Raw genomic sequence first — 22660 nt, forward strand, 5'->3', positions numbered from 1 at the left:
TTATGTTCATGAGGTTCTGTGTGCACTTTCTGAGGTGAGATGCCATGTGACTCTGATGTTATGTTCATGATGTTCTCTGCGCACTTTCTGAGGTGAGATGCCACGTGACTGTGACGCTATGTTCGTGATGTTCTGTGCACACTTTCTGTGGTGAGATTTTCTTCGTGTAACCAGTCACAGAAAGTTGAATTTTCAGACAGCCAAGAGACATCATTTCTGTAAACATGTCATGTTCAACAACAAAGAGAATTTACAAGCAGCACTGCTTCCCTGAGTTTTTTGTTTTTTGTTTTTTTTCCTGTACTAGCAGGTCATTGTTAGGTGGACAGAATCTGACTCTACCGTACTACCCTTGAGACTCCAGCACAGTTTATTTTAAGATTGGCTAATCAACAATGCCCACACACTCCTAACTGATAGGGAAAGTTCAAAGGTGGAATAGAATGTTCCCAGAATAGAAACTTTCACTGCTGGAACATGCTGAGCTGCGTCAGAGACTCCCTGGTTCCTCTCCCCCTGTCCACCTACATGCAGCAAACCGGTGCTCATCTCCCTTCCCAGTGCTCTGAAGTTAAGTGTTTCCATCCTTTGCCTGGAGACAAGCGTCTGTGAAACCACTCCTGCATGGAGGACAAACGGAACAAGAGCTGAGGATCACAGCTATTGACAACACAGTTGAGGTTGTAAAAATGCACCTGAATTTTGTTAAATGTATATATGAATTCCCCAGAAGAAATCAAGTTCACACTTTCATACTCCAAATGCACCTGCTCAACATTTTGGCATTTCCTGCCTGTGAGCGCGCTATTGTTAAAATGGTTATCGTTGATGTTGTTGGCTGCTGTCAAGTTGGCCCCTGACTTATGGTGACCCCATGCACAATGGAATGAAACACTGCCTAGTCCTACACCATCTGCATGATCGGTCACAGATCAGACTGTTGTGATCCATCGGTTTTTCACTGACTGATTTTCAGAAGTAGATCATCAGGCCTTTTTTCCTAGTCTGTCTTAGTCTGGACGCTCCCCTGAAACCCGTTTAGCATCATAGCAACACGCAAGCCTCCGCTGACAGACACGTGGTAGCTGCATATGACGGGCACTGCCTATATACCCCAGGTCTCCTGCATGGAAGGAGAGAATTCTGGCTCTGAACCACCACTGCCCCAGGAAGTTATTATCCCCTCCCTCCATACACACACACTCCAAAAAAAAAAAGTTCCTGTGCCTTAGAATAATCTTCAAAACTTAAGCCACCGGCCTAAAGGGCTCACATTTCTTTTAGCATTTATCCAGTCTTTACCTTATTTTGAAGAGGAAGTAGAGACTTGATTTTACAGGTAGGCACATCTGAGTGAGAAATGACTTGTCCATGTGCTAGCATCTACCTCGTTCAGTGGCTTGTCCTCAGCAAGAAGGCTTAGAACATGCACCGCGTTATCAGTGCCTCAGGGAAGCCGTCCACACTCGGCGCTCCAGGCCCTCTAATCTCTCGTCACTGTTTGACCAACACTACTTTCACCAAAGCCGTGACTTTTAACCTTGCTGAGTAACGGGTCCCTCTGAAACTTTGATAAAGCCTGGAGAACAAAGGCTTTTGCTCTTGGAAATGTTTTGCATCCTTGTCCTCGATTGTCAGTGACATCTTGCCGGCCCACGTCAACAGCCACTGCTTCTCTTTCTCACCCACCAGGCCCCTCTGTGACCTCTGACACAGCTCCACAGCACACGGCCATGTCCTCCTACTTCCTGATAAGGCCTCTCCTATCTCCTCAGCGCCCCACGTGCTCCTGACACTCCTCCCTGGGGCCTGAGCTGCCTGTACTCTCCACACTCACTGCTGAATTTATGCACAGATGGAATTCACCGGACCATAGGAGTTCCTTTATATTGTGGCGTTATTTGTGTCTTTTGAAATGATAAAACTGTGAAACATCCTTGTTCAAACATCCCAGACCAAGGCAAACAAGACAAAAGCTTCTTTTTTTATTTCACTTAAATGTCTTCACTGTCCTTAGCAGTTTAAAATTATTAAAAGCTTTGTGAATTTAAAGCTCAGAAAAATGAATCCTCCTCTATTATTTGCCTGAAAGAAAGCACACACCAGTGAGTGGATCCTATGTGAGGCCTAATCGATTTAATGATGTAGATGTTTGATCATTTTATTTTTATCTCTAGTGTTTTTAAGAAAGGAGAAAGACGGGCTGTGATAAAAAGAAAGCATTGTGGCAAAAAGGAAATCGTAGTCACTGGAGGTCAAAATACTGAATTTAGACTCTTCACGACAGCCACAGGTTGCTTTGAAGTGGGACAAACACCAAGGAGCAGAAGGATGAGTCACACTAGTTAGGGACTGCAAACATGGCTTCAGGTAATTTTTAGATTGTGAGAAGTTAATTCCTCATAAACTAAGAGCTACCTTTTCTAGATCATCCTTAGCGGTTTAGGAGAGTGAATGCAGACACTGGTAAATTTCCTTGGATTTTGAGTTACTTGACCTGGCCTTGGGGTTCTCAGTGGTGTTCTCTGGGCATTTGGTAAACTCAGAATGGCTTTTGACCTGCTTTTGTGTTACACAGAAAAATGTGTGTGTCTGGTTGATGGTTGAAAATCAAAACCTCAGTATAACAACTTCACCTCAGGGACACTCTTGGGTGGTCATTGCTATGTTCTTGTGGTCCATATATTGTGAGTGTGAGTGTGTGTGTGTGTGTGTGTTTATCCACCCGGGCCATTGCCCTTAGTCATCCTTTTGAACCTTAAGCCTTGAGGAAACTGGTTTCCTAACGTTGCCTTTAGGACCAACAATAGCCTAACTTAATTTGTAAAACATGTTCTCCTTGGGCCTTGTGAGAAATTATCTATGTGTGGTCAGTTTCAAGAAATAGAAACTCCAAGCTCAGACCAGAAGCTGTGTTTTAGGGTAAATCGTTACTATGAAAACACTGTTCTGGCCCTGTTTCCATGGTAATGTCAACCAGATGGGATATAAGAGTCTTTGGAGGTTTTCTTATCTTCAGAACATGTTTTACTCCCTTGGAATTGTATATTAAATAAACTTCTGTCAATTTCTATTATTGGCTTAATGTGATTTTTCTTTTAACCCCAGGAACTCTCCTAAAACCTCTCAAAGTCCCACATACAGTCAGCCCTCCCACAGCCTGGCCCACACCCATGGTGGACAGTCTGGGCTACGCCTCTTACTACTTTTCAAAGCTCAGATAGGGTGACATCAGAGGCCTCCCAGAGGCTGGCAGCTGCAGCCGAAGGAGCCAAGCGCCTTCCTCTGCAGGGCTTGGGGCTCCTGGAAACAGTCTTCCTGCAGGAGGGGTGGAGAGTGTAGCTGGCTTAGGAGACTGTCAGGCAAGGCTCGCTCAGCTCCTGCCACTTTCAGCTCCTCCTCTCAGGCACCCGTTGCAGATGTGCAGCCTGCAGTCCTGCCACAGTACGTTCCCCCTCCTTTGCCTGTGGTCAGTGTGTAGTCATGGACCAGGAGCACTTCCCTGTAGAGCCCAAAGGTGGCTGTAATGGATTGAATTGTGTCCCCCAAAAATATGTGTATCAATTTGACTAAGCCATGATTCCCAGTATTGTGTGATTGTCCACCATTTTGTCATCTGATGTGATTTTCCTGTGTGTTGTAAATCCCACCTCTATGATGTTAACGAGGTGTGCTAGGTGGCAGTTATGTTAATGAGGCAGGACTCAATCTACAAGATTAGGTTGTGTTTTGAGCCAATCCGTTTTGAGATATAAAAGAGAGAAGCGAGCAGAGAGACAGGGGACCTTATACCACCAAGAAAGCAGCGCTGGGAGCAGAGCACGTCCTCTGAACCCAGGGTTCCTGCGCAGAGATGCTCCTAGTCCAGGGGAAGACTGATGACAAGGACCTTCCTCCAGAGCAGACAGAGAGAGAAAGCCTTCTCCTGGAGTTGATGCCCTGAATTTGGACTTCTAGCCTACTAGACTGTGAGAAAATAAATTTCTCTTTGTTAAAACCATCCACTTGTGGTATTTCTGTTTTAGCAGCACTAGATAACTAAGACGGTGGCTCTGGTCAGTGGGTTGGGGATATCTGGCTTAGCCCTTGAGGGTAGATAAACACCACCCAATTCAGCATTAATAAAACCCACACATTTGAACAAATGATAGCATGCAGAGTGAAAGTTCACCCATGAATTAATCACAGCTGGAGCTACCTGAGGTCTTTCACTTTCTACATCTCAGAGAGAATGCAGCGTGTAAGCCACACTCATGGACCTGACTTCCATTCTGACATTCAAATCCACATCAGCACTGTGGCTGGGGCCTTTGCTGAGCTTGATCACAGCAGGGAGACAGGTTTTTGTGCTGCGTTAGGGAGAAATGAAAGGTGCTTCCCCTGGAAGTAGATGGTTCCAGGTGTGGCTTTCCTTTCTCCGGGTTGGGGGAGGGGACAGTGATAGGCTCTGGTGGTTGAGGAACAGGGGATGTTGCCAGCCAGGTGTAGTCTCCCCAAGACAACTTGGTGGGCCTTGCGTATGGCCCATGTCCTAGACCCATCAAAGCAACTGCCCAGGAAGTTGGGGGAATGGACCTACTGTGTTTGGAGGGTCCAAAAGTGAAAGTGGCCACGGGCTAGAATCGCAGAGACAAGATTCAGGGCTTCAAGTGGGCCAGAGATCAAAGCTGGGTTCATTTGTCCCAGGGCCTCTTGGCTGAGGTGGCTGTGGATGTCTGTCCAGGCTGGGCCTGAGAACTGAGGTCGGAAGAGCTGAGTTCAGGGCGAGCGAGGAGTGTTTTCACTGGTCCATCCCACCTGGGCAGAAAGCAGGCTGCATAGGAAGCTCACACTCCCACAGGTAACAACCACAGAGAGCCATACATCCTGTGGCCCCAAAAGTAACCATGGCATCTGTGACTCTGCTGAGAGAACAGGGCTCTGCCTAGTGGAGGAGGAAACCTGGTGGGCATGCCCTCAGGCCTGCAGGAGAGACATCCTAGAGGTTTGTGTGCTTTTCAAAGGAAGGGCAAAAAACCCTCAAAAATAAGTGACACTAGTCAATTAGAGACACTTGCTTTCTGCCAATTTTACTTGGTGTAGCCCCAAGCCAGTTCCAATTACATCCAAGGAAAGAAACATGGCATTCTTTGTTGGCCAAGTCAGGTACCTTGCCGTAGCCTTCATATGATCCAACCCCAGCATTTACAGGTAGGGGGAACGGTGCTGGAAGGCTACTGAAAGTTCAAAAGTGGCATAGAGGGGGTCCTTCTATGAGCAGCAACACTCTAGCCAGGGGTGGAGGCGGGGGAGCCTATCCAGACCTAGGGAAGCAGATTGGCCGGAACTAAATGGAACCCCATAGTCCCTGGGTGGTGCGAAGGGTTAACACCCTTGGCTGCTAACTGAATGGTTGGAGGTTTGAGTCCACACAGAAGCACCTCGGAAGAAAGGCCTGGTTGTCTACCTCTGAAAAATCAGTCATTGAGAATCCCATGGAACACAGTTCTACTTTGACACATCTGAGGTCGCCGTGACTCAGAGTCAACTCCACAGCAACTAGTAAATGGAACCCCAAGACTGTAAGCAAGCTTTGAGGCTAAGGTTAGTGTCTTCTCTGAATGGGGTACATAATGTTATGCTGGGAAGGAAGGCTGAAGTTTCATCTGTGAGCAGGGCTGCTTCCGCAGGGACAGAAAAGGTACAGCAGCTGAGGGGAGCAGGTGGAAAAAGTGCTGGGATCTCAAAGATACACAAGCTCCACAGTCAAGCCTTTCCTCCCACACCCTCTACCAGGCTTCGGGGAGAAAGACTGAATTCTAAGCCCTTCCAGGAGATAGAACAGCGGTTTCTAGATACATTTCCTCACCTGGGAAGGACTGTCTGCAGAGCACCAGTGGAGGGAATGAAGGGACCAGGGTGCGGTGATGATGAAGCATGGCACTCAAGATCCCACAGCCAATTTCCCTCTGCTCCTGAGCATCTCCTCCTCTGGATGACAGAGAAGCAGGTGCCAAGTTACCAGGAAGTGGGACTTCTTCCAGGTGACCATGCCCAGCTTATGCCTTTGAGCCCCTGCCTTCGTGTGAAGTCAGAGTACGGTATCCGAACGTACAGTTTCTCTGGGCCATGTGAAAGTTCTTCAAAGTTCAGGGTTGACCAAACAAATTCTTTTCCATGCTAATATGAAGTCACCCACAATTCATGGCAAGATCCTGCTCCTATAATTAACAAGGAACTGCTTTCTTCAAGTTGACTGCTTGTAAGGCAGCAGCTCACATGTCTACTCACTTTGAAGAGTGTGGGAAGTACGCACGCTATCAACCAGGTGCTTTGGTACTTTAGTGTGTTCTCATCTTAACTTGGAGGGGAAGTGGTGGTTCAGTGGTAGAATTCTCGCCTTCCATGAGGGAGACTGGGTTTATTCCTGGCCAATACCCTTTATGCGCAGCCACCACCAGCCTGTGAGTGGAGGCTTGTGTGTTACTATGCTGCTGAACAGGTTTCAGCAAAGTTTCCAGACTAAGACAGACTAGGAAGAAAGGCGTAGCAATCTACTTCTGAAAATCAGTCAATGAAAACCTATGAATCACAATGCTCTGATCCCCTTGTGCGTGGGGTCGCCATGAGTTGGGGGCTGACTCAACGGCAGCTAACAACAACCCCTTAACTCTAGCACACATTTTGAGGATTTACTTCCATGCAACTGGGCACTCACACCAGGAAACATCTGATTAATACTGTCATCACGTTAACAGAGTGCCCACATACTTTTAGAGATATCCTGAAGTTATGATGCTATTTTGAAGGATCTTCATAAGCTCTACATCAGTGCTTCACAACCAAGGCCAATTTTGTCCCCAAGGAATATTTGTCAATGACTGCAGGCCTTTTTGGATATCACAACTGGGCGTGGTGGGGGTTGGGGAGCTTGCTACTGGCAGCTAATGGGTCCCAGAGATGTTGCTCAACATCCTACAATGCACAGGACAGCCCCTCACAAGGAAGAATTAACCATCCCAAAATGTCATTAGTGCCAAAGATGAGAAGGCCTGCTCAACGTGTTTCTTTTTTTTTTTTAATTGACTGTCTTTTAATGATTCTACTAAAATTTCCCAAACATGCGGTGCTTTCTCATGTCTCCGCTTGTTACTCCTGTTCCATGTGTCTGGTAGTCCTTTCCTGTCCCCACTCCTCCCTGCATATACCCACTGTGCCTACTGTGTGAAGTCCTAGACATACCACCCCACCCAGCTCTAGGTGGACAGAGCTTGTGTCTCAGCTTGGGTTCTTCCCAAAGCAGACACCGAGACAACTTTGGTTGCAGATAGCTTATTTGGAAGGTGATTCCAGAAAGCACTACTGGAAAGAGGGAAAAGAAAGAGGGGTGCGTTGATAAGAGACTCACTGCTGTGGGCACCTGGAGCTCAGGCTTGCTGGGAACCTTCCATAGACTGGGTAGAGCACCTTCAGAATTTTCCACCCAAGGAGCAAGAACAGTATTATCCACCATCCCTGTTTCCTTCTTGGTGAGGGTTGATCCCGGGGCGCTGATTCTCCGTCTCTTTCTGGGCCCAGCACTCTCCTGAGGCCACGGATACCCCAGGCGGAGGGCATTGGTTCTTGAGGTCTGAGGCTGGGGCAGGTACCAGAGCTGTCAGGGACTGTGCCAGCTCCCTACTCCACGGAAATATGGGCTGGGAAGCCTCCTGAGCAAACCTCTACTCAACAGCCTCCACATCTTGCTGTAACTATGCTGTTTGTCTACAAACAACCAGATAGCAGAGGTTGTGTCGTTTATCTTTGAATGGTGCCTGATAACCTTCAAGAAGTCCTTGTTGCATGGAGGCATGGAATAAATGTCTGCAGTAGTGGGGACAGGCATTGAAGTAACTGATTCCACCGACCCCGCCTAGCTTGTCAAAGTAACAAGAAACTCTGAGAATCCATTAGCCAATCCACTTTACAAGACTATTTGAAAATGCCCTCTGTGCTCTGCGTTGATCTGGGCAGTCAGGAAGAGAAGAACTTCAGGAACTTGATCCCTGTTGAAGAAAAGCTGATAATCTAATTGAGAAGGTTCTTGTGCCACAACTACCGGACTGAAAAACACCAGCAATGTTAGCATAACAAGAGTTCTAAGATCCTCCTCCCAGGCCCTGGGCTGAGCTAAGCTGGGAGGACTTAAGCAGAAAATCAAGTCATGGGGGTTTTAAAAGACCTTGAACAGTCATCCCACCAGCCCTTCTTTTCCTAACATTTCATTATGAAAATTTTCAAACATACAAAACAATTGAAAGAATTTCACAGAAAACACCAATATACCCACCACTTAGATTCTACCATTAAAATCTTACTGTCTGTGCTTTATTACAAATCTACCCATGCATCCATCCCTTCACCCACTCACCAGTCCTCCACCCTCTACCTCTAAGCTGAATCACAAAATTAACAAGTCCAGATCTTCCTGTTTTATTTGTTCCGGGAAGATATGGCAATGACATCAAGGCAATTAAAAGAGGCAAAGAGTTCAGATTGAAGAAAGTAACCTTTTATGAGAAAACATACCTTCAGACCACATTATAAAGGGATTTAAAGTTATAAACTGCTTAAAATATTTTCCAGGGTTACCTGCGGCCAAGCCATCCTCACACTCACCCTCAGAATCCTTGGGAATTTGCCAAATCAGTGAGTGCATTGTAGATAGTTCACTTATAGCAGAGTATTGCTTCAGGACTTAAGGGAAAAGGCTGTCCTCATAAGGGTTAAGGGGGAAAATGTTCTCTTTAATGTTACGGTCACCACTTGTCTGTCCGTTTGTCGTACTGTGGTGGCTTCGTGTTGCTGTGATGCTGGAAGCTATGCCACCAGTAGTTCAAATAGCACCAGGGTCATCCATGGTGGACAGGTTACAGCAGAGGTTTTAAGGTCTGGTGATTTGAAAACTAGCCAATGAAAACCCAATGGATCACAAGAGAACATTGTCGGATACAGTGCTAGAAGATGAGACCCCTAGGTTGAAAGGCACTCAAAATACAGTGGCCACAACAGTGGACTCGTGCATAGCAGTGATGGTGAAGATGGCACAGGACCAGGCAACATTTCAGTCTGTCGTAGATGAAGTAACCATGAGTCAGAGCTGACTTGACAGCAGCTAACAACAAATTGGCTGTGAACCCTCAACAGAGTCTGAACTCTGCGTGTCTAGCCAACACAAGGTATCAGGAATGGTGCCCACAAAAACCACACTGAAAACTTACCTGTGTTGACTTTAAATGGCTGGGGATTTCTTTGCTTAATATTTTGGAAATTGAACTTTTAATTTCTGTAGGTATTATTAAACATGGGTCAACATTTGGAACGCAATAATATGATTTATTAAGGAATAATGTATATACTTTAACAATTCTATGCATTTCTGAGCAAGTTTTAAAATGTGAATTGAAAAGAAATATCTGAGAAGCAATAAAAGAAATCTTTAAAAGAAAAAAAAATAGAGACGGAAGAACTTATAAACCACAAGGCCAAGATGACACTATAAAACGATAAAAGAAGACGGGGAAAAAAATGAAAACTAAAAATTGAGAGGGAATGATTGAAAACCAGAAAAATGTAAGTCAGAATCCGAACCAAACAAAACACAAAGGTAATTAAGCAACAAACTCTCAGTCAGGAGAAAACACAACAAAGACATTACATGTCACAACTGTGAGCCCTGCGTACAGAGAAGGGTACTAGGGCCAAGATGAGAGCTTTTTAATATTAATTATTTCCATTTGCTAGAGGACCCCCTCTTCCAGCTCAACAAAGAGTAATTTGTGTTTGTTCCTATGGAAACAAAACACACACACACACACACACACACAAAACGCCTTCTACTCTGGGGATGGGAGGCAATAGAACTGGTATGGAATGAACTGTGTTCCTCAGAAAGATATGTTGATGTCTAATGCCTGTATCTGTAAATGCGACTTTGTTTGGGGCAATAGAGTTTGTCTTTTGTTAGCAGTGGGACCAAATGAGATCATTCCAGAGCAAGGTGGATCCTAGTGCTAATTCCTCCTGAGTGGTGTCCTACAAAAAGGGAGCGACAGACAGAGGGAACACAGGCACCATACGACAACGGAGGCAGGTGTATCTATAGGCAGCAAGGGCCCACCAAGTATTGTCAGCAGACACCAGAAACTAGGAATGCAGTGCACAGAAGGAATAGACACGGCTGAGACCCTGATCGGTGCCTCCAGCCTCCAGGATCGTGAGACGATATGTTTATGCTGCTTAAAGCCCCCCACTTTGTGGTGTTTTAATGATGGAGCCTGGGAGACTAAGGCAGTGGTGGATGGCGTGCTATTGCCGAGGGGTTTTCTGGGAACCCAGCGACCAAAGTCACACTGATGCTTGCATTACAGCCGAGAAGTTGTCTTAGCCCGGAAGCTCTGTTGTAACCTGTCTGCTCCCGGCAGAGAAGTGAAAGTCCAGAATCGCAGTCCAGAAACCTCCTGTCTCTTCCTAGGCTGTGTAGATGAGCTGTCTGATGAACTGTGACCACAGGAGCATCCTTGTCAGCGCACCCACCACTGATGGCTCCTTTGCAGGAAGTTAAGCTCATAGCTGCTCCACTGATTGACTGCTGGACACGCGATAAGCACACATTTTGTTTAATTGGCCTTTTAAGACATCAGTATATTACAATGCTCAAGAAACACACATCAATGGATGTTTCCAAGTGCACTAAGCCCATACCGTATACCTTCCAGTACTGACAAAATGAAGAACGAAACATTAACCAGTGTAAAAAAATCCATGTGGTGTTCCCAACCTCCTTGGCAATAGTCTTCTCTACGGAATGCCTTCCTCTCATTTTCCTGTTGTTGTATGCTGTTAGCTCCTGTCAAATTAGCTCCAACTCATGGTGACCTCAGAGACAACAGGGAGACATTGCCGAGGCCTGCGTTATCTTCATGGTCATAGCTCAGTGTCAGATGTCGTAACAACTTCTGCAGAGGAAGACAACTCTGCAGACTTCTGCAGAATGCGGGCCCTTCAACAATTCATTTTCAGACTGTGGAAAAGATTTAAGAATGCTAAAACAAAGGTTTTTTAATTCTACCACTGAGTTTTACCAACTTGTGTTAATTTATAAAAGTAATTTATGATGATTATAGTAATTTCCCTGCAATTTACATACTAGCCTATATAAACACTGACAGAGTAAAACATTTCCACTTCCTTTCTAAAGGCACAGTGAAACCCGCGGCAGCCGCAGCTCTATGGAACTGCCTGTTTTTCTGGGCCTCCTAAATTTTCCACCTTTGACAGGATGCAGTCACCACTTTTCTATCGCTCTTTATTTAGTGGAAAATAAATATTTGCGTTTTCCTTCTTCAGTGGGTTTCTGCCTTACACGTGTTTCGGCTCTCACAGTTTTTACTGCCCAAGGATATTAAATACAGCAAGTAGGTGACTTAAAATGAGTGATTAAATAACCTAGGGAATACATTGAAGGTGACTGGTAAATTTAGTGGAAAAATGAGATAGAGTTGCAGAAAATAGAGAATGGAATCTCAAAACTATTTCCCTCTTGCAATGTCAAGGGGGCCTAGCTCATAATAAACTAGAATGCATTTGGTTTCTGTTCTGCTGTAAAAGGTCCCATATCACTCTCCTGTTAAAAAACTTGAAGAACTCTGGAAAGCATGCAAGGCTAACCCTGGGAAGAGGCTCAGCCAGAAACAGCTGCACAAGTAGACGGCGTCATGACCCAGCTGCCTCCACCCACGGGGCCGAGACACAGGGTGGGCAGTGACGGCTCTCCTCTGATAGGGTCACGGCAGGTTCCAGGAACACACTGAGGGCTCCCCCAGCCTGCCTTCACTCCAGGCTCCTAAATCAGAATACTTCCCTACTTAACATCCTATAGTGGCTTCTGGCCACGTGTAGGATAAAAACCCACACACCTTACCTGGCTGACAAAGGCTGCAAGAGGCAGAATAATTGCCCCTCTCCCCCGCCCCCAAAAATGTCCACATCCTAAACCCTAGGACTTGTGAATAGGTTATAAGGCAAAGGGCAATTAAAGTTGTAGATGGAGTTAAAGTTGCTACTCAGCTGACCTTAAGATGGGGAAATTAATCTGGATTGTCTGGCTAGGCCCGCCATAATGATAAACCAAAAAACCAAACCCGTTGCCGTCGAGTCAATTCCGACTCACAGCAACCCTATAGGACAGAGTAGAACTGCTCCATAGGGTTTCCAAGGAGCTGCTGGTGGATTCAAACTGCCAACTTTTTGGTTAGCAGCAAAACGTTTAATCATTGCGCCACGAAGGCCCCACACTGTAATGATAAGAGTCCTTAAAACGAGAAGAGAGAACTAGAGTGACAGCATCATGAGAAGGGCTTGGCCTGACGTTGCTACCTCTTTGAAGGTGGAGGAAGTGGGCCAAGAGCTAAGGAATGTGGGTGGTCTCTAGAAAAGGCAAGGAAACAGATTCTCCACAAAAGCCTTCAGAACGGAATGCACCCTGCCAACACTTTGATCTTAGTCCAATGAGATCCTTCTAGGATATCTGATCTACGGAACTGTAAGACATGAAATTTGTGTTTTCAGCCACCAAGTTTGTGGTAACTTGTTACAGCGGCAACAGGAAGCTTGTACAAAGGCATTCAGGATTTGTCCAGGGCTGATCTCTCTGGCCTTCTTTGTAGGACTCTCACACTGGGTCAATATGCTCTGTGTAACCAACTTTCTCATTCTTCCTTAAACTGCAAAGCAGGTCCCCACCTCAGGACATTGGCACTGGCTGCATCTTTGGCTTGGACCACTCAGCTATCCCTCCCTTGACTCCCAGTCAACTCTTCTCATATAAACACATCCTCAGAGAGGTCTTCCTTGACTTCTCCACCCGAATCTCCTGCCAGTCACTCCCCACCCATAACCATGCTGGTGACTTGGGAGGTGGAGCAAAATTGTCCTGGCACAGGCTCAGGAGTCAGGGTTGTGTTATCACTTGGACCTTTACTGCAGTGCACTCATTGACAAGTCACTTAACCTTTCTGTGCCTCAGTGTCCTAATCTGTTGTAAGGGTTAAAAATGTAATACCCATGAAGTGCGAAGAACTGTTCCTGGTACACGGTTAGTCCTCAATGCATTTTAGGTATCATTATCATCATCACTCAACCAGATGTATTCTTGTGTATTTCATTGCTTTTTTTTAAATCATTATTTAGTCTCTCTTGCCTGAAAGGTTGAAAGTAACATTGTCTGTCCTATTGAGGGAGAGACACACAATCAGAGATCACAGAATGAATGAACTGTCTCACCAGAATCAAGGGAAAGGACAGTATAAACTCTCATGGTTACCGACAACTCGAGTCCATGATTCTATGTCATGAACAGTGATATATTTCAAGCTGTCATTCTGGGTAACAAAATATCTGTGTCCCTTGGGAATCAACAGCTTTAAAATAATGTCTTTGACAACAACAAAAAGACAACTCAATCATAAAGTGGGCAAAGGAATGAATAGACATTTCCCCGAAGAGGACATTCAAATAGCCACCAAACACAGGAAAAGATGCTCAGTATCATTAGCCAATAGAGAGATGCAAATCGAAACCACCAGGAGATGCCATTTCACTCCCACCAGGATGGCTAAGATAAAAAAAGAAGAAAGAAAGAACACATGGTGAGGATTTGTGGGAAAATTGGAACCCTTACCCATTTCTGGTGGGAATGTAAAATGGTACAGCATTGTGGAGAACAGTGTGGCAGTTCCTCAAAAATCTACAAATAGAATTACCATATGACCCAGCAATTCCACTCCTAGGTATAGCCAAAAGGTGGAAGGAAACAACCTAAATGTCCATCAACAGATGAATGGATAAACAAAATGTGGTACACACATACAATGGAATACTACTCAGCCAGTAGGAGAAATGAAGTCTTTTTTTTAATACTATTTTATTGTGTTTTTGATGAAAGTTTACACAGTAAATTAGGTTCCCATTTCTATACAAATTGTTCAGTGACATTAGCTACATTTTACACAGTGTGTCAACATTCTCTTTAACTGAATTCTGGTTGTTCCATTTCCAGTACTCAGGTTACCCTGTCCCCTTATCTTTTCATTTTTCCTTTAGAGTAAATATTGACCTTTTGGTCTCATATAGATGGTTTTTTAGTAGAGCACCATACTTGCCGGTAATAGTCCTTATTTTTGTGTTCCATTCTGTTGTTTTGCTGAAAGGTGATCTCAGGGGAGAGTTTTGGTTCAAGATTTAGAGAGTATCTCAGGATGATAGTCTCAGGGAGTCCTCTGGTCTCAGCTGGTTCAGTAAGTCTGGACTTTGTAAGAATTTAAGTTCTGGTTCACTTTTTTCGCCCCTTCTATCAAGGTCCATCTCTTGTGTCTTTCATCAGAACAGTCGGTAGTGATAGCCGGGCAACATCTAGATCTTCTGGTAGAAATAAAGTCTTGATACATGCTAAAATATAGATGGAGTTTGAAGACATTCTGCTGAGTGATATGAGTCAATCACAGAAGGACCAATGTTGTAAGACCTCATTTATACAAAAAGACCAAAAAAGGCAAAGGTATAGAGGCCAAAGCTTATTGGTGATTACCAGAGGCAGGAGGAAGGGGATAAAGGGGGTTAACAGTGATAGAAAAATCACATTGACTGTGGATAGGGTTGCACAGCCAATTACTGCAGTTGCTGTCAATAAGTTGTACACCTGTAAAAAGTTGAATTGACAAAAGCTGTGTGATAGCTATACTTACAACAATAACCAAAAAAAAAAAAGAGCAGCTGATGAGGCTGCTTATGTACAACCAAAAACCTCCTGGGATTTGATTCCTTGGTTTGGAGGTTTAGGGTCATAGTTTCATGGGACATTCCAGTTAATTGGAACAATAACGTGTTTAATGCTTCTCTTCAACCTCCTAGCTTGTTGCGTAGTGCCTGGGGCTTAAAAGTTTGCAAGCAGCCAACCAAAGCACAACAACTGGTCTCTACTCACTTGGAGCAACAGAGGAAGGAGGAGAGTCAGGAATAGGAGTAGGAAATAGAATGTGTGGCTAACTGCCTCCATGAACTACTGCCTCCTTTTCCATGAGACCAGAAGAACTGGATGGTGCCTGGCTACCATTGCTGAACATTTTGATCAAAGATTCTACAGAAGAATCGTGATCCAAAGGGGGAAAATGGAGAACAGAATTTCGAATTCTTGTAGACTCCATACTTTCTGGAGTCATGAAGTTTGGATGAACTCATGAAACTATTGCCCTGAGATAAACTTGAAACCAAAAATATCCCCTGCAGTCTTCTTAAAACCCAAACAATAGTCTAGCTTACTAGTAAAGAACGTCTGCCTTAAGCATTGTGCTCTTTCAAGATCTATCTATATGGGATGAAACTTACAACAGCAACTTGAAAGATTAGATAGGAAAATTAGGGAACAGTGAGTTTATGTTAATGAGTAAGGAACAACTCAGCAAAGGAAGGTGAGAATGGTTGCACAACTTAAAGAATGTAATCAATATCACTGAATTGTACGTGTAGAAATGGTTAAATTGGTATAGTTTTGCTGTGTATATTCTCAACAACAACAAAACAAAATTTTTAAAAAATTTTCATTGAGGGAAGAAGTATTCATTGCAGAGGACCACCTCAAGGGATACCTGCAGACCTCAAGCGCTCCCCACTGTGACTTGAGGTGACTTGGGCCAGCGGCCACAGCTTTCTCGATACACCTACCCCCGTACAACACACAGAGTGTGTGCACAGTCAAACATTCTGTTCACTCCAGCCACTTTCATTTTTATTTGCTTTCCTAATTCTCATAATCATTTTCTGCTGCTTCTTTGCACTTTTTCCTCTTTTCTCTTTGACCTGTCATAGATTGAAACCCAAACTTGAGCATAGTTTCACAGGCTTCCTCACCTCTGAACCTAGTGAAAGCAGAACCTCAGCGACATTGTAATGTCCCAGGTGCCCAGCCTAGCTACAAAATGGACCAGGAATGAAATGTCTTAGAGGAAGACAGATGATCCCCAAAGTCCCTCAGAGCCTCTCCAAAGCCTTTATATTAGTTTCCTATAGCTGTTGTAACAAATTTCCCAGACGCACAAGTGTTGTTGCTTTTGTCGTGGTTAGCTGCCATTGACTCATGGGGACCCCATTCACAATGGAACTAAAAGCTGCCTGATCCTGTGCTAACCCCCACAATCAGTTGCATATCACACCATTGTGATCCACGGGATTCTCACTGGCTGATTTTCAGAAGTGAATCTCCAGGCCTTTCTTCCTAGTCCATTTTAGTCTAGAAGTTCTGCTGAAACCTGTTCAGCATCAGAGCAATACACAAGCCTCCACTGACAGATGGGTGTTGGCTGCACATAAGGTCCAGTGGCTGGGAATTGAAGCTGGGTTTTCTACATGGAAGGTGAGAAGGTTTTCACTAAACCATCACTGTTGCCACAGGCACAAGTAAGAGGTTTCAACTCTCAAGTGTATAGTTTTAGAAAGAGTTGTTTTACCTCCCAGATATTTTTACTCTTACTACAGCCGTATTTGAAGTGAGTGCTTTAAAACACTTTGAAATTACCGCCTATTCTGGCTGTGAGAGCCACCTACCAGGACGTGCGTCCCTGTGGTGGCTGCTGTCATGGTGGGTTAGTTGGGAAGCTGCGTTTCCCCCTCACCCTGCACGTCCAGGCCTCAGAGAAAGGGAGGCTCCTGCCTCCACCCAGGTGAGTGAGAGGCTGTGTTTCCCCACTAGAGCAGCCAAAGCATTTGGCACCGATCTCGTGAGTCAAAGACAGAGTCATTCTAAGGGAAGATGTCCAAGACCCTGTAGTGACAATGACAAATGCTTTCAAAAAAAAAAAAAGATTTGATTATAAATGTATGTTGAGTTTTATGGATTTGTGTTCTCCAAAAAGATATGTTGAACTGTGTCTTGCAAAAAGGTATGCTGAAGACCTTCAAATATGTATATTTAACTGAGTTGTTCATCAACTGTTTTCAACCTCATCACCACCTTTCATGGTTGACTTGTGTTCCCCCAAAATTTATATTGAAGTTCTAACCCCTGGTATCTGTGAACATAACCTTGTATAGAAATAAGGTCTTTGAAGATGGTATCAGTTAACATGAGGTCATCCTGCAGTAGGGCGAGTCTTAGTCCAATTTGAGTGGTGTCCTGTAAAAGAGAAGAGACAAAGACAAACATGCAAAAGGAAGACGGCCACATGATGACAGTTACACTGTAACTGCATGCGAACGAACACCTATAGTTAGCAGAAGCTGAGAGCGCAAGAAGTGATCTTTCCCTACAGCCTTCATAGAGAACATTCAGCCATCTAGACTCTAGAACTGTGAGACAATAAAATGTTCTTATAAGCCATCCAGTTTAAGGTCCTTTGTTATTGTGGCCCTGGGAAGCTAATACGTTGAGCTTCTGAAATAGAAGGGAGAAATTGGAGAGGACTTTGTAAATAATGAGTCATCTATTATAGCTCTGAAGGAAGTATTTTTGCTAGCTAGAATGAATTAGACCAAAATATTTTCATTCCAGATTACAGCTATAGGGGTAAGAAGCAAAAGTTCCAGGTATTGTTGGGAAGCTTCTTCCAGTGGGTTAAATTCACTAGAATTAGCTGTTTGGAAGTCAATATATGGAAATATTCCTGTGTTAAACTCAGTAGACATCCTATCTTGGCCCCAACTGCCTTTATGCCTCTTTTATACACAAATTCTGCATAGTGACTTGTGACATTGTTTTCTTCTGTCAGAATCCTTCGAGTGCCCACGTGAGATGCAGACCTTCATGTCTTCCTTGGCTATCTGGTGCCAGATGGCGTGTTTGCTCACCAGGTAGCTCTATGTTCTTAGAGATGAAAATCTCCAAAGTCCTGAAACGTCATAGTCCTTCCTTACATCGCATTTCCATGTCCCTATTCTTGATCTCTGAGTTTGGGTCTATATTGTCAATCACTATGATGTGTTGAGCGACTTCAGGAAGGTTTCATAATTGTAAAGGTTCTTAACCTTGATGCACATCCTTCGTAATCTGCCTTCTGTAAAGGGAATTGGGAGAAAATACTACACAAAATTCTTCCAATGCAAAATATGTCTGCACTTCTCGGCAAAAGAGCAGAAGAGAGGGAGGAGAACCCCACTGACAAACCCATAAATTATGTTAAATGTCAACTTTTTATTTAACAAACCCTATGCCAAGCATCCCTTCATCCATTTGTCAGTTTGTCATACTGTAGTGGTTTGCGTGTTTCTGTGATACTGGAAGCTACGCCACCAGTATTTCATATATCAGCAGGGTCACCCACAGTGGACAGGTTTCAGTGGAGCTTCCAGATTAAGACAGAGTAGGAAGAAAGGCCTGGTGATCTACTTCCAAATATTAGTCAGTGAAAACCCTATAGTCACAAAAGAATATTATCTGATATACTGCTGGAAGATGACTCCCTAGGTTGGAAGGCACTCAAAATACACAGGAGCTACTATGAACTCGAATATACCAATGATTGTGGAGATGGCCCATAACCAGGCAATGTTTCATTCTGTTGTACATGGGCTTGCCATGAGTTGGAACCTACCTGATGGCAACCAACAACAATAACAACATGCCAAGCATAGTAAATGTCTTTGCCTTTGAGAATCATCCTCGAAAAGCACTCAGAATGGGAGCTATCCTGGTTTTCTGATGTAATTTATTCTCATACTATTCATTTCTTCTGATAGCATTCTCTCTATTCATCATTCCAAAGTGCCTTAAAATTAAAAAAAAAAAAAGCTGTATTCATAGCCTTAGAAAACAATCTTGAGCATTTCTTTGTTATAGTCTTTAATATTAATATGGCACAGTTCTATAATCATTCCTCCTGCATTGAAAGTCATGACCAGCAGAGTAATCAATTTCCAGATCTTCATTATGAAAAGAAATGAATTTTCCTAGGCCACCACCACCACCTAAGAATTCATACAACTCCCTTCTGCTGGGCTGCATGTGGCTGCCTTCCTGTGTGCCTTAGGAAACTCTCCCTCCTGAGCTGTTCTGGAAGTTCCTGAAGGGTCTGTGAACCACCAGCTATGACCGGGCAACAGCCACAAGCCAGAGGAGGCTTGGGCCAGAGTTGGGCCTGAGCAGGGGCTGCAGAGGACAGGCTTGTGGTTTCCACCAGTGTCTGTCAGCCCAGACCAAGGCCCACCTTCCCACCAGGCCCCTGGCTCTGAATCTAGCCCAGGGAAGCCTTGGCCTTGTCTACCACCTTACACTTTCAAGCAAAGATGATCTTTGCATAGAGGAAAACCCTCTCCAGGAATGAGACTATCTGGCCTCGTTGCCACAGCTGACCACATCCTTCCGTGGCGGAGGCCAGTCTGGAGGCCTTTCATCTCAGTTCCTGGCAACCAGTCAGCCTGAGCAGGAAGGCAGGTCTCCTTTCAGGCGGCCACCTAGGGTGTTGTCACCAGATGCCACACACATGGCTGTCCCCTGGAGGACTTCTTCATCCCTCACCTCTCCAAGGCGCTCTTTCATCTTGGATTTTATGGTTCATTTTTCTTTCTTTTCTTTTTTCTGTGTGTGTATATGTGTTTGTACACAACCATCACCACTATCCATTTCCAAATATTGTTCATCACCCCAAACTTAGGATCCTTAAGCAACAGCTCCCAATTCTCCTTCCCAGCCCCTGGTAACCACTAATTTACTTTCTGCCTGTTTGCATTTGCTTATCCTGGATATTTTATATAAGTGAGATCACACAGTATTTGTCCTTTTGTGGCTGATTTCACTCAGCATGACTTTCAAGGCTCGTCCATGTTTCAGCATGTATCAGAACTTCATTTCTCTTTATAGCTGAATAATGTTTTATGGTTCATTTTCTCTCCCCATCTCTTGCAGTACAGTGACTCTCAAACCTTGTCTTTTAACTTAGACCAAAACCCATTGCTGTCAAGTTGATGCCAACTCATAGTGACCCTGTAGGACAGAGTAGAATTGCCCCATAGGGTTTCCAAGGAACAACTGGTGGATTCAAACTGCCGACCTTTTGGTTAGCAGCCAAACTCTTAACCACTGTACCACCAGGGCTCCGTCTTTTAACTTACTGCTTATATTTATTTCCTAAAATAAGAGACAGTTTTTGAATATAAGTTCATGTTGTTTGCCTTCAGCCCCTCCAGTAAACTGTGTCTCTGCATGGTGGAACAGGCAACTAAGAATGGAAAGTGAACATTAATATACTCAAAGCAGCTCAACTTAAAAGAAGAGCTCATGATGAAGTCTTTGTTTATTTTTTAAAGGATAATAAGCAGTCCACAAGCCTGAAAAGAATCACAGGCAGGAAAAGAAATACTGTTAGATTTTAATAAAACAAGCTAAACAATTTCCACAATGTTTATTCACTAAGCAGAGTTTTGGGGACTGGCGGAATGAATGCATGGGTGTGTGTGTGTTTTTATGTATAAGATTTGTGTACCAATGTCAGCTGGCATACATATTGGTTTCACGTGAATACATTTGGAATTTGCTTATATTTATTATGTATGGCACAGTGGTTAAGAGCTACAGCTGTTAACCAAAAGTTTGGCAGTTCAAATCTACCAGCCAGTCCTTGGAAACCCTATGGGGCAGTTCTTCTCTGTCCTATAGGGTTGCTATGTGTCAGAATCAGCTCGACGGCAACAGGTTTGGTCTTTTTTTTTTTTTAATACACGTGTGTTAAATGCATGTACGTATATTGTCATGTGTTTGGTTTGAAATGTCAGTTGGACATCAGGAGTCTGGAGTTTAAGGAAGGATGGGACTGGAGATCTTCATATGGTGTTACCTGCATACAGATAGGGATTAAAGCTCTAGGAACAGAGGAGATCACCTAGATAGTAAATGGAGGGTGTTATGGATTTAATTATCTTCAAAAGGCATATGTTGAAATCCTAACCCTTGTACTTGTGCATTTGACCCTTTTTGGAAACAAGGGTTTTCCTTTTGTAATGTTAATGTAGTCATACCAGAGTAGGGTGGTTCCTAAAAATCACTTCTGAGCAGTGTCTTATAAAAAGGGAAAACAGATACAGAGAGAGACACACAGGGGGAAGAGACCATGTGAAGATCCTCTACAAGCCAAGGAATGCCAAAGAACTCCCAGAGCTACCAACAAGGAGGGACCCTTTCTTCTTTCAAGACAATGCTCTGATTTGGATGTCTAGACTCCAAAACTGTGAGATAATAAAGCGCTATTCTTTAAAGTCACACATTTGTGGTACTTTGTTATGGCAGCTGTAGGTAACTAAGACAGAGGGGGAGATGAGAAGTCCAAGGCTGAGTTCAAGTTTGAGTTTGAGTAGGTCAGAAGAGTGCAGAGGATCCACCAAAGGGGTACAAAAAGGAGCACTGTGAGGCAGGAGGACATCCGGAAGAGTGCTGGCTCTGAAACAGAGGAAGACAGTGTTTCCAGAATGGCTTGATGGTCCACATTAACCACCTCTGGCAATTCAGAAAGGTGAGCTGTAAGAGGGTTCACAATGATTTTGGTACGCTAGTGGGAAAGAGGAGCCGTGGTGGTGCAGTGGTTAAGAGCTCAGCTGCTAAGCAAAAGATGGGCTGTTTGAATCCACCAGCTGCTCCCTGGAAACCCTATAGGGCAGTTCTGCTCTGTCCTATAGGGTCACTATGAGTCAGAATTGAGTCAACGGCAATGGGTTTGTTTGTTTTTAAGCAGGGAAGAAAGCCTGGCTACAGTAGATTCTAGAGGGAACGTGAGGAGAAGCAATGAGACTTGAAGCAGATAACACACTTAGAAAAGTCTGGCTGTAATCCAACAGAGTGGGGTGCTCATAGTCCGGCTGCAAAACTCACCTACCTACTCACCCTAGGGAATAGGGACACAGTCTCCTTTTAGACTCTCAGAGGTGGCCATCAGCCCCCTGCCTGGCTCAGTGCATGACCCCCTACTGCAGCCAGATACTGGTGCCTACACCAATCACCCATGCTTCTCTAAGACTGTAGGTGAGAACCTGCACCACACACTTGGTGACCAACTGCCTGGACACCTGAGCTGAACCCATATAGGAAAATTTAACGGGCCCCTGTGTGTGTATACTTAGTTACACAACTAACTACCTGGTGACAGGACGTTAGAGCTTCAAAGGTGCCAATCATCAAAACTAACGCACATGAGCAGCCTATTTGGGCATATCAAAATAAAACAAAACAAAAAGCTAGGGCTCACTAAACAAATATAAAATAAAATTATAATAACTTATTGATGGCTTGGAGACAACAGTCAATATCAAATCACATAAAAAGGCAGTCCATGATGGCTTCAGCAAGCTCCCAAAATAAAGAATCAATCAATTCTCTGGAGGAAGAGAATTTCTTGGAAGTATCAGAGGCAGAATACAAAAGATTAATACAAAGAACTCTTCTAGAAATTAGAAAGGAAATTCCACAGAATGTAGAAACTTCCAAAGAACATACAGACAAAGTAGTAGCAGAACTTAAAAAAGTTATTCAAAAACATAATGACAAGTTTAATAGGCTGCAAGAATCCATAGAGACAGCAATCAGAAATCCAGAAGATTAACAATAAAATTTCAGAATTAGACAACTCAATAGAAAGTCATAGGAGCAGAATTGAGGCAGTAGAAGTTA

Source organism: Trichechus manatus, unplaced genomic scaffold (assembly GCF_000243295.1).
Source record: "Trichechus manatus latirostris isolate Lorelei unplaced genomic scaffold, TriManLat1.0 scaffold00120, whole genome shotgun sequence".
In the NCBI taxonomy this organism is placed as follows: domain Eukaryota; kingdom Metazoa; phylum Chordata; class Mammalia; order Sirenia; family Trichechidae; genus Trichechus; species Trichechus manatus.